Source organism: Podarcis muralis, chromosome 6, assembly GCF_964188315.1.
Source record: "Podarcis muralis chromosome 6, rPodMur119.hap1.1, whole genome shotgun sequence".
Taxonomy (NCBI): Eukaryota; Metazoa; Chordata; class Lepidosauria; order Squamata; family Lacertidae; genus Podarcis; species Podarcis muralis.
Window position 1 is genome coordinate 67,504,390 of NC_135660.1, and position 13,891 is coordinate 67,518,280.

Genomic DNA, 13,891 nt, shown 5'->3' on the forward strand with positions numbered 1-13,891 from the left:
TTTCGTCTTGCAAAGCAAGCCCATAGGGAAATTCGTCTTGCGAAGCAGCTCGAAAAACGGAAAACCTTTTCGTTTAGCGAGTTTTTCGTCTTGCGAGGCATTCGTCTTGCGGGGCACCACTGTATAAAGCTGCATTAAAAGGGGGAGAGGGTATACACGAGTACATTCCCTTTCTCAACCACCTTTTAATTATTTTATGGTAAGAAAGTGACAAAACCCTGCTTCCCCTGGCCCATCAGATGTTATGGAGGCTGTAGAAGCATCAGTGTACATAAGAAAGTGCTTGGGTAGGCACTAGGCATGCATACCTGGAGCTCTCTGGTTCCTGGCAAGAGTCAACAACTTGGCACAGCCTCCTTTTATACATTATGCAATTTCAAACATGTATATTTCCCCACAGCATTGTTTATTTTATTGCAAGAAATCTGCATTTCAATGAGTTTATAAAAAGTGGTTCCTTAATGAATCGGGCCTCAATCACGTAAAATCTTAATGTCATCAGCAGTGAAATGTAATGCTGCCGAATTAAAAAAAAGGGTAGAAAAGAAGAATGACAGCCAACCCTTTCTGAGAAATCCTTGTTTAGCCCGTGTTATACAGTTTGCAAATAAATGTGAAGACTCTGGGGTACGGAAAGATTGATCCACACTAGTGCTGTGTGTACGCCGGTGACAGGTGTCACATGGCAAAGTTATTGCCTCCTAGGGTTTATGCAAAATCATGAATATCATTATAATTTCAGTTGTAGCTGCTGTACCGATGACGGAAGAACTCAGTGCATGTGCTGACGCACAAAGTTTAGTCCGTGTGTAATACTTGCTGGAAACAATAATGCTCTGTTCATCGATGGGGAGGCTGGTGGGAAGGAGATGCAGGTATGAACAAGGACAGTTTTTTCCATTGCGGTTGACAGCTTGAAAAAAAGTGTGTGATGACAAATATAAGGTGATGAGAGAGGGGGAAAGCTATGCAGTCCGACTGATTTGGCAGAACAATTAAAACACTTCCATGCATACATGAGTTTCTTTTAGCAACTGGATTAGAACTATTTGGGTGTGGGAATGGGTGCTCAGTGTCCCCAATCAGGATGGATTACCCGACTTGTGCATTTCTTACTTTCATGCTACATTTCATAGAATCATAGAGTTGAATTGTAGAGTTTATTGTGGAGTTGGAAGGGACTCAAAGGGTCATCTGGCCCAACTCGCAACAATACAGAAATTACAGCTTTTGGCCCTAACAAATTAAATTCAGGCAGCTGTTTTCTTCAGGAAGCCCAAAATCTACAGATATTTCTAGGAGGTTCAACATAAGCAGAAGTGTCAACATGGCTCCCAACTTTTCTAACTTTTCTTAAATTATTAACCAGCAAAAGAGCCTACCAGCAGTGGTTGGTGGAGTGGCACAGGTGAGGGGGGAAGGCACTGAACACCTGGTTTCCTCATGTCAGTTATTCCTGCTGCTTACTGAGAGGGAGAGGCAGTGGCGTAGCGTGGGTTGTCAGCACCCGGGGCAAGGCAAGTAATTTGCACCCCCTAACCCGTGGATTTGCGCCCCCTAACCCGTGGATTTGCCCTAACCCCAGATGTTGCGCCCGGTGCGGCCGGCCCCCCCTGCACCCCCCACGCTACGCCACTGGGGAGAGGTGAGGTACAGGGAACCCAGTGTGTGTTGCTCCCACAGCACTGGCTCAAAGGGGATGTGTTCAGGGTCGGATTTAGGTTTGATGAGGCCCTAAGCTACTGAAGGTAATGGGCCCCTTTATATGTCCAGCTGTCCTTTGTCAACAACAAATTGTTGCTGTTTCTCGTGTTGAATATATGCTATATGGTAATTTATGGACCTAATAGGTATCTAAAGCCATCTGCACATAACAAAATATGTATTTTATCAAAGTAATTGTTGAACTGAAATACAATTAAGAAGAAGTATGTTAATAGTGAAATACAATTAAGAAGAAGTATATTTTTTTGGGGGGGGGGTTCCCAAGAGAGTGGGGCCCTAAGCTATGGCTTGTTTAGCTTAAACGTAAATCCGGCACTGGGTGTGTGTTGCAACAACACAGAAATCAGGGCAAAGGCTTGAAGCTCCCAGTAGCACCAGTAATAAACAGACAGGAGGACAGGAGAGAGACATGCCAATGAAAATAGGGACATCCTAAGGAAAAGTGGGGCATTCCAGGATCAAATCAGAAAATTGGGACAGCTTCTCTAAACCAGGGACGTCCCTGGAAAATAGGGACACTTGGAGGGTCTGGGAGGTATTCTGCTCCAGTTCTTTATGACCTATAGTGTTGTGGAGGAGGATGAAGCTGGCTGGAATCCTGAACAGGAGCACTCAGTTCTGTTAGGGGCAAGGCTATACTGCAACATTTTGTTTCATTTCCACTAATAATAATTAGAGAATGAAAGGTGCCAAGCATTCTACATTCTGTAATCCAAGAGGGCTGTCAGTTTTCTTTCAAATACCAGACACCTGTGCTGGCAAATGGCTTTTGAAACTAAGGACAGTCTTGAAAACCATTTGTGATGCATCATGGGGGGTCTTTAATTCAAAGGAGAGAAAGTGGAAAACATCACAGGGTGATCACAAGCCCTTGAGCTAGCTTCAAGTCACACTTTCAATCTCAGCCATAGCATAGTACACTTTTTGTGGATGTGAGATTTTTACAAGGTGAACTGTAGCTTTGAATGAGTATTAAGAGAGAATGTACACATTCATTTTGCACACATTGTATGCATGTGTATAGACACTTCCAGAACCCCTGAATACTACTGGGGGGGGGGAGAACTGATGGGTGCCCCCATGTACCCATGGCTATAGCCATCATAGGGTGGGGGGAAAGGTGGCAGCTGCCATGAGCACATAAGGACAGTCCTCTTTATTTTCCATGCATAGTTAAAGGGAGGTGTGACACGTCCTGTCCTGTCCTCCTGCGGTCTTTTATGGCTCCATTTGCAAGGTGTGTCATGCCCCTTTCCCTCTGCACCCCAGGATGCTGTAGTGATTCGACCAGATGCACATCAGGTGAATGGTGCAGCCCTATCACTGCATCCACTGCTGATTGTGCTTCTGCATTAAGCTACAAATCCTCTCCAAATAAGTATTTAAATATGCAGGTCCATTCAAAACATGCATCACAGGTTGCTTTGTTATATTTGTACTGCGGAGATCAAGTCATTTCATATACGATTTCACAAAGATTGAATCCTCAAGTGTCCCTAACTGAGCCTCTTGGGCTTGCTGATCAGAAGCTTGGCAGTTCAAATCCCTGCGTGCGATGGGGTGAGCTCCCATTACTCTGTCCCAGCTCCTGCCAACCTAGCAGTTCGAAAGCACCAGTGCAAGTAGATAAATAGGTACCGCTGTGGCGGAAAGGTAAGCGGTGTTTCCGTGCGCTCTAGTTTCCGTCATGTGTTCCATTGCGCCAGAAGTGGTTTAGTCATGCTGGCCACATGACCTGGAAAGCTGTCTGTGGACAAATGCTGGCTCCCTCGGCCTGAAAGGTGAGATGAGCGCTGCAACCCCATAGTCGCCTTTGACTGGACTTAACTATCCATGGGGCCTTTAACTTATCCTTACCTTACTTGGCAGCCTCTTCTTTTGACATGAGAGAGTCGCCTTGGTTTCTATACCAAAGAAAAGAACCTCACATATTCCTTAAGAACTTTGGTCTTTTTTTCTTATTGCAAGCAGTTTTGGAAACCCCTCACTCCAAAAGGGAAGCAAAACAATTCCTCATTCATTAAATAAGGTGACTATGATTGTAAACTCAAGAAACGTGAATGTCCTTCTGACATCTATGACAGACCAAAGAGGAAAGGTGTTATCAATTATATAAGTACATGACATTACTTGACTATAAGCAGTTATCAGAAACCTGCTCCCAGGCAGCTCTCTAAATGACTGCATAAAAGCAGTTGACAAAACATCAAGGGGGAAGTATATTATTTATAAGAAAGCATGATATATTTTTGCATTAGAAGGAAAATGGGAGGAGAATTATCCCCCGCTGAGAAAAAGATCTTCAAAAACATATTAATGAAGACTATTGTAAAGTTAGTTTTATAAAGAGCAAAGGGAAATGTGGCAAATGAAACTGCTGGTGGGGAATCAGTCACCAAAATCAAATGCGGCGTAGTCAGGCGGAGCTGCATAAATCAACCATAAGATGAACTATTTATCAAACCCAGCAGATACATTTGTTTCCCCCCCTCAAAAAAGTGTATTTACTTCATGTGGGGAAAGGAGGACCTGAGCAAAACCATGAACAAGATGTTAAAGACTGACAAATGCCTCTGAACGGCACATTATTCAATCCTCCACAGTTATGCAACACAAACTTAAAGAAGAAGAAGAGCAAACACAGATTCATGATGCGCAGGATGAGTTTGGGATTCGAGATAGAGTATTATCTTTTGCTCAAAATCATAGCCATTGAAGGTACATTACCACATTGTCCCTCTTTGATCTCCTAGCATGATTTCTGCCTAAAGCCATAACTAGAGCTGTGTGAACTCTGCGGGCTTTGGTTCCAAGAAGGGCATCACATCATAAACTGAACACTACAATGTGGTTCAAAAGAGCTGGCAGCAATTTACTGTCATCATTTCTTTTGCCTACAGGTGAATAACCCAGAGGAGCACAGTGTGTATCATACCATTATGTGGAGTGACATCTAAGATAAGCTGATATGATAATATTGCATGCATCCACCTACTTGTTTTCTCCGTGCCAGCCTGCACCACTTGTGACCCACCGAGCTGAATGCTCCATATGACACCAGCCACACACACACTGCCTTTGGCTTTATGTACAGGCCTGCTCTGTTTTTTTCCAGTGGAAAATGCCATTGTTCACACAACTGGGTAAAGCAGAGTATAACATGAACATGAAGCATACTGGAAGATCGTGTGCTTAGTTGTTGACATCTACCTGTCTTGAGAGACAATGGAGTGTGCCTCTGGGAGTGAAGTCTGTGTTAGCTGCCCAGACAACAAGACCCCTCTCTGAGCCTCGCTGATGTGGTCCTAAGGAAATCAGAGCAATATGTTTGGCAGCAGCTTGGCTGCAGGAGTTGCCAGAAGCAGGTGTACTAGGTGCCATTTAGCCATTTTGGGGACACCACTCTTGCTCTGCAAGTGCAGCTTTCTCCCAATTGAAGTGCAGAGTGTTTGAGGGACATTCACAGGGAAACCAAAATGCTTGTTTACAAAGCTGTTGCACTACCAACCTTACTATATGCTTGCGAAATGTGGAAGACTTACAAACACCATCTCCAATTCCTCAAAAGATTCCATCAACAGTGTCTCTGAAAATTTTTACACATCACTTGGGAAGACAGGCAAACTATTGCCACTATACTGGAAGAAGCAAAGATCACCAGTGTCAAAGCAATGATTCTTCAACATCAACTTCATTGGACTAGTCATGTTGTGCAGATGCCTGATTATCGTCTATCAAAGCAACTACTCTATCCAAACTTAATAATGGAAAGCGTAATGCTGGTCGTTAACAAAAGAGGTTTAAAGACTCTCTCAAGGCAAATCTAAAAAAATGTAGTATAAACACCAACAATTGGGAACACTCCAGTAGGAGAACAGCCTTTACCAAAGGTGTCATGGGCGCTCGAAGATGCTCAAACTCAGAACGAAAGGTAGAAAGAGGAAGGCATGTTTGGCAAAGCCTCACCATGATCAACTCCTGCCCAGAAACCTATGTCCCCACAGTGGAAGGAATTATGGATCCAGAACTGGCCTCCACAGTCACTTACAGACTCACTGTTAAGACCGTTTTCATGGAAGACAATCTTACTCGGCTGTGAATGATCACAGAGGAAGGAGGAGGAGGAGGAGGAGGAGGAGGAGGAGGAGGAGGAGGAGGACCACAAGGATTTAGGATCAGAGTTTTCCTTCTCCTAGATGGGCTACCTTCCCTGGTTGATGAGCCCCATCTGACCCTGACTGCTCAAGACATTCCTCCATTTCATCCATGTTTGTCTGTTTTATTACCAGTGGTTTTATTACCAAATTTGAATGTTGAATGTTGACATGGGAGGCTCAGCTTTGTTTAGTTTATATGGGTGAAATTGATCCAGACCTTGTTTTCAGGAAGAAGTAACCATGCTGAAATGAAGGTCTGAGTCTGAATGGAAGAGCACCTGGTTATGTTGTCTTGATGAAAGAAAGATGGGAGTCAATAATCTGAGATTTAATCGCAGGCTCTGTTGGTGGGTGGTTCCCAGATGAAGATTTGGCAGTTTAGTTGCTCTGGATGGGTTTACACTTCCTCTGAAGAAAAAGGTATGTAATCTGGGACTACTCCTAGATCCATCATTGTTATTGGATGAATAATAAGTCTCCACAACAAGGAGCCATTGGGGGGCAGGGGACCGGGGATCAAGCCCCCCCCAAAAAAATTTTCAATGATCCCCTCAATATTCCATGGCCTGTGATGGGCCCTGCCAGTACTTCCTGCAGCTATGACAGGCTTTTCTTATGGGTAGATGTGTGTGTGAATCAAGAACCTAAATAAGAAATCATTCTGTGAATTTATTATTATTATTTTATGTATTACATTTTTATACCGCCCTTCTTCTGAAGATCTCAGGGCGATTCAAAGCATAAAAATACAGGATAAAAATACAAAATACGGATACCCCCCCCCCATAAATGCATGTAAAATGATATGGAATGTTAATCAACCCAAGGTTGAAGAGGAACGTTTTCGCCTGACACCTAAAGATGTATAATGAAGACACCAGGCGAAACTCCTTGCATAATATTTGGGTGGTAGTCATTTAATTTTTACTCAGAGTAGACCTGTTGGAATTAATGGACCTAACTTAGTCATTAATTTCCCTGGATCTGCTCTGGGTAAAACCTAGTTGACTATCACCCATTGATGATAGTGTACAGTAGTGAAAATGAAACTGCACTTTTGGAATGGTGGTTAGCTTTTTAGTCAGCATAGTTTCAAGTCGTCAAAATATATGGAATTCACCATGGTGTTCCTGAAGTCACAGCTCCCATCAAAGCAAACTATAATTTAAAGATGGCTGCAAGGGAATCAGGTAAATGATTGATGTGAATGCTATAATTTTCGGTATTAAATACTAAGCCTCAAAAATACTATTAAGCCGTTCTATGAAGTCAACACTCAAAACCTACAAACAACAGTTTAAGAGATCTCTGTGGTCTTAATAACAAAACACTATATCTCAGCATTGATTTTTTTTAGACAGAACTTGGTCAGCAGGGAGTCCTGTTTAAAATCAATTGCGCAAAGGTTTATTAAATTACCAAGGGTGATCAAACTTATTTTTTCACCAATTTGTTTTGCTGGGTTTTGTTATTAGGAAAGGGATTTAGTTGGTACATAATGCGATGACTTAAAAGCAGATATACTTTCTCTCTCTTTCTCTCTGGGTGTTTTTAATAGTTTAGAACTGATGTACCCCAGCTGTGAAGCTAAAATGTTTGTGTGCAATGCTTTTCTCTTTCCTCTTTCCTCTTCCCTCCTTATCTTTAGAATCCTCCTAATGGTGACTTGGGTAGGATGTTCGTTGCCAGAAGCCATGCTTGTACTACTGTGAACACCGCAGCCGTCGTAAAATGCTCCCCATGCAACAGAAATTACGATGCTGTACAACGAACCGACAGACATTTTTAAAAGCAGCAGCAAGGGGCCATTCAGAAAATGTAAGTGCCGTACTCAGTCAAGTTCAATGAAATGGAAATTGAGAGGCTTTTACTTCTAATTCACATTCATGCACAAATGAAGACAACGTTATGCTCCTTCACAGATGGTTTCAAAGAGACCATGCAGAAATATTCAAGCCGTTTTATCAAACCAGTTGAAAGAAAACCAAACCAATCCTTAGTTCCCTGGGAGAGGGCATAGGAGAGGTAGTCTGTGGTCAGGAGGAGAAGCTCCACAGCCAGAGACTTTTTTCTTGCGGCGGCAGAAAGTGACCCCACCCATGTTTCTCCTCCTCCATCAGTGTTCTGATGACAGTACAGCTGAAAAGGGGCATGACAGGGCCGATCAGAGCTGGCCTTGTGTTCCTTCAGGAATACAAAGTCCTTTCAATCCCCTGACAGTTATCTGGAGATGGGTGACTCAGTCAATTTTGGTTTCTTTCGGTTTCTCATTTTTCCAATTTCAAACTACTATATTTTTCACTCTATAAGATGCACCAGACCACAAGACGCACCTAGTTTTTGACGGAGGAAAACAAGAAAAAAAATATTCTGAATCTCAGAAGCTAGAACAGCAAGAGGGATTGCTGCGCAGCGAAAGCAGCAATCCCTCTTGCTGTTCTGGCTTCTGGGATAGCTGCGCAGCCTGCATTCACTCCATAAGATGCACACACATTTCCCCTTACTTTTTAGGAGGGGAAAAAGTGAGTCTTATAGAGCAAAATACGGTAAGTTTTCCACATTTCCACACTTGCTTGTGATTATTCTTATTCTTTTAAATGTCCTCATCAATATTTCAGTGTAGATGTCTTCAAATGTAGACATATTTTGCATGCAATATACACACTTTTGCAAAGCTCTTTTCTGCAATATGATTTATCCCCCCCCCCAACAATTCATGCATCTGTATGCACACTTCAGGTGTAACTTTTTGTAAACACTTCCTGGCTGGAGAACTTTGTTGTGAAATTGCAGAGAAGTGTACATTTTGAAGGATGGCTTGTGTCTCAGCTTGCACATTGTTTCAGAAAGTATGAATGCAAATTGAATTGAATTGATCACCCATACCTACAAGCACCTTAACATGGCAGAAAAAAATGCCTTCAAGAGCTCTGGAGCTGGCAGCATGAATTTCCCTTCACCAACCCAGTCAATCAGAGGAAAATTAGGTAACACCCATCTGTGGGAGAGTGGATCAGGCTACTCCGCCACACTTTCCACCCTGGCAGGGCTTAGAAATTTGCAGTTTCTCCTCCAAGGAATCTCACTTCCCTTACAACCTCCATAGGATTGTTTTGTTATTCCATTTGAGATGCTGAGTATGGAGACAACAGAAAGGTGCTTCTCATCATTCTTGCAGAGACAGAGAAAGGGAGAAGAATGAATGTGCTCAAGATGCAGCATAAGGATCTTGACTGAGACTTGAAAGTTCTAGAGGTGACTTAAAAGAGATCGATAATTAATCAGCGAATAATGTTACAGCGTGAAGAGAAATTCACTTTGTCATTTGGGGAACTTCTGTTCTGCTTTTCCTGCAGTGACCTTTGGCACATCACTGTTCTACTTCATCAAGCTTCCATCTCTATAATTAAAGTATGGACGTAAGGATAAAATCCAGCATGTCAGGGAAGTAATTGGGGTATACGTCCCCAGATGGGAGTAAAACTAGAGAGTTAGGCTGAGGTTTTCAAATTACTTTCTCTGGAATTGCCTAATTGATACCAACTAGTCTTTAAAATTTGTTCTTGCGTGCTACCCAAAGGGATGGGCAGATGTATTCATTAAGTCTTTTCTGTCCAATTTCCACATTAATCTGCGTTTTTGTTTAATTCACACAATTTATATTCAAATACATATGCAAATTTTCTCTCTAAGTACTCATTTCTAAATGCATCCAATCCTAAAATACCAGTTTCATATGCATTTTGCTTTTGCTTTTTTTTAAAGTCAAGAACCCCACCACAAAATTCACAGGTGTGTGAAATCTGGTGGAAAACTGTGTTCTGATCTGCACGTTGGTCCTTGAGATTCAGGAAGGAATTTGCCCGATGAAATTCCTTACCCATCCCTTCCCTGCCTGCAAGTGCACCATCTACATGGATTAGGCTATTTGCCATAGTTGTCATATATAACAAACCTATTGCAGTTTCACTATTATTTGATAGTCCTGTGTTTCTATTCTAAACAAAATGCCATCTAAGTTAAGGGCAGTCCTCCAGATGTTTGCACTACAACTCCCATCATTCCTAGCCATTGGCCATGCTGGCTGGAGATGATAGGTTTTGGAATTCCAAACACCTGGAAGGCACCACGTTGATTTGTAGATTTGTATTGCAAGTTATGTGGGGGGAATAGATGGCTACCACCAGCTGTTGAGCAGAAGTTTATGTTCTGTGAGTTGGAGGGTGCAGCACCCTCTGTCCAACCACTGCTCAGTGGAGAATTAAATTCTGCAGGCTGTAGGATGCTCCTTCCTTCCTTCTGATCATGAGCAGGGGGTCCAATCCTGCAGAATGCTGCTTTGCAAGAGGGAAGGCTCTTGAGAAGTTGTGCTTCCACAGGACTGAATCCTCTTTGGGCAGGAGGATGCTGCTTCCCTTGCAGGATTGAACCTCCTTGTTTTCATTTGAGAGGCGTGGAAGTAGATAATGTCCCTCCTTCCTCTGCCTCCTCTCATCCATATGTTTAAAAGATCAGTCCTTATTAAAGATTAGCCCAACTCCCAAAATATTTCAGGAATGGATCGTGTTGTCCTGGGTCAGGTGGTCCTGATTCGGGAGCCCAGGTCTGGATGGGGTTGGGGACTATGTAAAGCCTTAAGTGGAACTATAGTGATGATATTGCTTTAGAATTTCAAAAAGTTGAGGTTCAGGAAAATTTATCAGATCCGTGTACATCTTCATACATAATCAAGCAATGAATGAAAGAAAAATATGTGAATATATGAAACTTCCTATACAGAGTCAGAAACAGTGTACAGTGGTACCTCGGGTTACATACACTTCAGGTTACATATGCTGCAGGTTACAGACTCCGCTAACCCAGAAATATTACCTCGGTTTAAGAACATTGCTTCAGGATGAGAACAGAAATCGTGCAGCGGCGGCGCAGTAGCAGCAGGAGGCCCCATTAGCTAAAGAGGTGCTTCAGGTTAAGAACAGTTTCAGGTTAAGAACAAACCTCCAAAATGAATTAAATTCTTAACCCGAGGTACCACTGTATTCATATATCCAGGCAGTAGCTCTCAAAGGTTCCAAGCAGAGGTATTTCTCATGTAGAGGAGCTCCCTTTAATGGGCAGTGCCAGCAATGAAACCTAGGACTTGGCATGCAAAGCAGGTGCCATTGAACTGTGTGTTTCCCACGATTTTCATAAGCAAACAAGGAAGTTACAAGCATACAGAGTGGTAGGAAGCATCTACTTATCTCCTAGGCATAGCTTACTAGAACAGGTAAATAACTATGTCCTTGTAATGTACAGTTTAATCTTGGATACTCGAGCACAAATCCATGTACATATTTTTAATTATTACAAACATGATTTCAATCTCATGCCTGAGTGGTTGGTTTATGCAATGCAAAATAATAGTTACCCATAGTGAATAATTTAACTGAACATCATAAAAGATGCTTTCCAGAGAATATTCCTTGCAATTCATAAAACCATCACATCGCCACATACTTTTTTTTTTCTATTATAAGTGTTTACTTCCCAAGGTTAATATGCTCTTTAGCACTTCTAGATAGCACATTAATGTTAGTTTGTAGAAATTTGATCGATTCTTCAGGTGATGTGTTGATGGCAAACTGTTAACTTTTTAATGATTGTGATTCTTTCTTAGCACTCTTAAGCGTGCAATCCCATACCCTGTAACCTGGGATCAAGCCTGCCTGAACTAAATGGGACTTTGGAAAAGGGATGTAAAGTTGTTTTGTTTAAATCTCCTCCAGACATCATTTTTATCACCAGTCTAAATCATTTCTGCTTACCATTGTGAAAAATAAGAAATAAAACCATTTGTCTTTTTGATAATGAAGTGTGTGTGTGTGTACACATAATCAATTATCTCTGGTTTGCAAATTGAGAAATGTTGCAGTATAACTTATTGAGAAAGAAAAAACTTGAGTCCCAAGAAATTACTCTGATGGAGATGGTGGTTTTTATATATCTAATTGAAACTGATGGATATAATTCTCAGAAGGATAGTTCGTGGGGGTGGGGGAATGAGAAAAGTAATTGTTGTCTTTTCTGGTACTGGACTCAGTGTTCTTCATTGATGCAAGTTTTGTGCAGCTTCCACATTCCCATTGAATCAGGGTTTACAATTTCCACAGAAAACACAAGTAAAATAAAAAATAAAAGGTAAATTCAGATTAAACAGGGAGAGAAATATCAAATGGCATTTTTATGAGGAATGCATCGCATAGCCACTGCAGAACACTCCATAATCTTTTTAAATTGTGCATTCATGATCATCTGTGCTCCTAATACTATCACAGTCACAAGCAATCCTGCCTCCAAAACTGTTCAGGCCTGCAAGTATTTTGGGGGAGTTACACTGCCTCATCCTCAACCACTACATTTCCCGCTGAAATCCACAATTTTTAAAACTACAAATGTTCTGGTTTATTTTGTCTGCAGTTTTGTTACTCTATAGCCCCTCCAGACATCAATGATGTAGCAGCATTGGGGAGGTATTATAGAACAAACCAAAGCAGAATATATTCACCACTAATGCACTATCACTGTGTCAAGAACAAGTTAGAATCAATCATAGAATCATAGAGTTGGAAGAGACCACAAGGGCCATCGAGTCCAACCCCCTGCCAAGCAGGAAACACCATCAGAGCACTCCTGACATATGGTTGTCAAGCCTCTGCTTAAAGACCTCTAAAGACGGAGACTCCACCACACTCCTTGGCAGCAAATTCCACTGTCGAACAGCTCTTACTGTCAGGAAGTTCTTCCTAATGTTTAGGTGGAATCTTCTTTCTTGTAGTTTGGATCCATTGCTCCGTGTCCGCTTCTCTGGAGCAGCAGAAAACAACCTTTCTCCCTCCTCTATGTGACATCCTTTTATATATTTGAACATGGCTATCATATCACCCCTTAACCTCCTCTTCTCCAGGCTAAACATGCCCAGCTCCCTTAGCCATTCCTCATAAGGCATCGTTTCCAGGCCTTTGACCATTTTGGTTGCCGTCCTCTGGACACGTTCCAGTTTGTCAGTGTCCTTCTTGAACTGTGGTGCCCAGAACTGGACACAGTACTCCAGGTGAGGTCTGACCAGAGCAGAATACAGTGGCACTATTACTTCCCTTGATCTAGATGCTATACTCCTATTGATGCAGCCCGGAATTGCATTGGCTTTTTTAGCTGCCGCGTCACACTGTTGGCTCATGTCAAGTTTGTGGTCAACCAAGACTCCTAGATCCTTTTCACATGTACTGCTCTCAAGCCAGGTGTCCCCCATCTTGTATTTGTGCCTCTCATTTTTTTTGCCCAAGTGCAATACTTTACATTTCTCCCTGTTAAAGTTCATCTTGTTGCTGTATACACCTGCAATAATGCCAGTCTGGTCCTAAACTGCCATATGGAAGTGTCCTTAAAGAGTTGTAAATGTCTAATGGCTTCATATGATTACCATGAGCTACTTCTTTTTGCAGTTTAGCTCCAAATTTTGCTGGCAAACAAGCTGTGGCCCTCCAGATGTTGCCAGACTCCAGGCCCATCACCCCTGATCATTGGCTGGGGCTGATGGGAGTTGACATCCAGCAACATCTGGAGACCACAGCTTCCCTATTTCTATTCCAAAGATAAAAGCCCAGAGCCTAATGCTTGGCAAAGGGTATTCTGAACTTGTGGAATCAGTTAATACAAAGATTGTTCAGACGCTTCGGTCAGATGTCATCTTGGTAACCCTTTTGCATTCAGGTTAGTCTTCCAACATTGCTTGCCAAGGCAGAGAGAAATAATGTGGGGCTTTAAAAAAAAATGTATTGGGAACCATTCCAACCTATTTCGATCCTCTGAGCTAGATTTTTATTTCAGTGGCAGGCATGTAACTAAGCACAAAATTTGGTTAGACAGGCACAGAACACTGCATTAATATTGCTGTCCTTCTTTCGCTCCCAAGAGCACTCAAGGAAGGGATCCATCCTGCCTTTTTGCTTTTCTAAGTCAGAGCCATT